The 3,034-nt window shown below is 31.9% G+C and overlaps 1 pseudogene; it reads left to right on the plus strand.

The window, feature by feature from the left end:
- Positions 1 to 1,017, plus strand: part of LOC107610601 — a 6,418-nt pseudogene extending 5,401 nt beyond the window's left edge.

Here is a 3,034-nt window from a genome sequence, read left to right on the forward strand (position 1 = left end):
ATATAATTATTCATGTATTTTTTTTCATTAATTTTTTAATTTAAAAAATATAATGTGAAAGATTAAATTTTACCAAATAATTAAAAAAAAATTGAGAACATCCATTTCTAGTGCCATTGTGATATTCTTGTTAATAAAATATGTAATAATTTCGGGGAAAAAAAAGTTAGTGCAATAATGTCATTTATGCACCATTTGATAAATTTAGGATATTGAACTATATATTTGAAATTTTAGAAGATATAAATTATGTCATAAGTTACTTATTTTAAAATATATAAATAATTATATATTACGCATGAGCTAAGACTTTAGTTACTAAGGTAAATTGCTTTTTTTTTTTTTTCTGAGTCTTATTTTTTTCCCCTAAATGTATATTTATTTTAACCAATATTACATGAGCGCTCTGTTTTGTTTAACCCAAAATATATATAGATACATGATAAGTGAGTTATTCAACTTTTGGATGTGACATGCACCCTTTAATTTGTAGGTCGAGCAGGAAAGAAAGCATGTTGCATCTGCAGTTGAATGTTGCATGAAACAATACGGCATTTCACAGGAAGAGGCCTACAGTTTCATTTCCAAGGAAATAAGTGATTGTTGGAAGGATATAAATGAAGAGTGCCTTAACTCACATGATAATATTCCAAAGCCTGTGATTAACTGCAATCTTAACTTGGCACGTGCAAGTGAGTTGGTTTATGAAAACTTCGAGGATAAATACACAAACAATGAACTTCTAAAAGATCACGTCGCGGCTCTCCTTCTGGATCCCATCATCATCTAGCATGCATAAATGTTCTGTTATATATATATGTGTGTGTGGGACAAAATTAAAGTTGGCTTTCTCTATTGGTGTGTTATATGATCCTTAATACGGACGAGGAGAACTGCCGAAAGCTTAGATAAATAATGTTACGTTTCAAGTGTTATCTTGTCTTAATTAATTAGTCTTCTAATAATTATATGTATGCTGTTTAATTTCCCTCTGTTAGTTGTTTGCATTGTGCTTATGTCTTCTTTTGTCTATTTTAATTAACGACTGAAATTGGTGTTTAATTACCATTCAGTTACTTTTTGTTGGGCATATGAAGATTGTTTTAAGGTACCATTAGATCGCTTTGTTTAGAAAGATATTTGTCTTCACACTTAGTTGCTATAGGGTTGATGATAACATGACTAATGCAATCAATGGATGACTCATTCAAGACAAAGATGATTGGTTGCCGTTTTGCTCATTAAATGTGGGACAGAATTCAAGCACATTTTGAAAGTTTTTTCAAAGATCAGTAAAACAATTAAAGACTGAGCTGAAGAGAATCAAGAAAGGTGGATCCTCAACACGTAAATATCTCAAGATCAGAAGATTAAGAAAGTAGTTGATTCCCTAGCTGCTGTTGATCATCAATTAACATCCGATGAACATTTTGATGCAATCACTGAAGGTTTGAGTGAGGAGTATGCTATGTACATCTCTATGATGTCAAAATCAAACATTATGAGCCTAATTGATGCTGAAGCATTACTCATCACTCATGAAAACATGCTGGACAGATTCAAGAAATCAGATCTTAGTATTGTTTAGTCCAATTTTACTCAAACAAATTTTCAATAGAAAAAATGGCAAAGACTTCTCAGTAAGATGAGGTTGTGGCAGAGCTTGGAGGGGAGGAAGAAATAATTGGAACTCATCAAATCGATCTCAATGCCAAGTCTAGACACACTGCTATGAATTGTTTTCACAGATTTGATCGGAGTTTTCAAGTAAATTCAACATCCGCAACTACATCTGCTTCACTACCACAATCAAATTTTCACAATCCAAGAGCTTACTTCACTTCACCAGCTGCATCTTCTGAGAATTCTTGGTTTTCAAACTCTGGAGCTTCTCATCACATCACAAATGATCATTCCAGTCTTCTAACCTCCTCTGATTTTCAGGGTACAGAACAAGTAGTTTTAGATAATGGTAATTCAACACCTATTGCACATATTGGTCATTCTTACCTAATTTCTCTTGATAACAATATGAGATTTATTCTAAAACAACCTTTGCATGTCCCTGATATCTCTAACAATTTAATCAGTATTTACCAATTTACTAAATATAATAATTGCTACTTTGAATTTTATTCTCATGCTTGTAATTTCAAATCTCCGGACACCCACCAGATCCTACTCCAATGATATTCTAAGGAAGGAGTTTACAAATTTAAAAGAATGGCAGTAGCAAAATCACCCATTATTACATCTAATCCAATTGCCTTGTCTGCTATTTATCATGATTTTGATATTTGGCACAAAAAATTAGGTCATTGTGCACCTAAGATTGTCTCTTTGATTCTCAATAAATGTAATCTTTCACCAATACAGATCAATAATCATGACTCTTTCTCTTTTATGTAAATTTTGCTGTATGTCTATGATGCATGCATTGCCATTTCATTCTAATTCTAATCAATTTAACCAGCCTTTAGAAATGATTTACAGTGATGTTTGGGGTCCTTTTCTAGTCCTATCATATCATGGATTCTCTTATTATATTTCGTTTGTTGATGCACATACTAGATATCTATGTATTTACCTGTTCTCTACAAAATCTCAAGTTTTCTCAACCTTTCAACAGTATAAATTGAAAAATAGAAAAATATACTGGACATTCCATTAAACAATTACAAACTGACCATGATCAAGAATATATGTCCCATACTTAGAAAGTAATTTTTAGCACAAAATAGTATCACACAGAAGTATTCTTGTCCTTACACCCACTAACAAAATGGTAGGATAGAAAGAAACATAGGCACTTAGTTGAAGTTGGATTATCCATGTTAGCTACTGCTAGTTTACCATTAAAACACTATGATGATGCTTTCTTATCTTCTGCATTTATTATCAATCGTTTACCATCTACTACTCTTGCTAACAAAACTCCTTATGAGATGCTATATCATAAAGGGCCAGATTACAAATTCTTCAAGATTTTTGGCTATAGATGCTATTCACTTCTAACACCCTACAATTCAACAAA

This window comes from Arachis ipaensis, chromosome B08 (assembly GCF_000816755.2).
Source record: "Arachis ipaensis cultivar K30076 chromosome B08, Araip1.1, whole genome shotgun sequence".
NCBI classification, from domain to species: domain Eukaryota; kingdom Viridiplantae; phylum Streptophyta; class Magnoliopsida; order Fabales; family Fabaceae; genus Arachis; species Arachis ipaensis.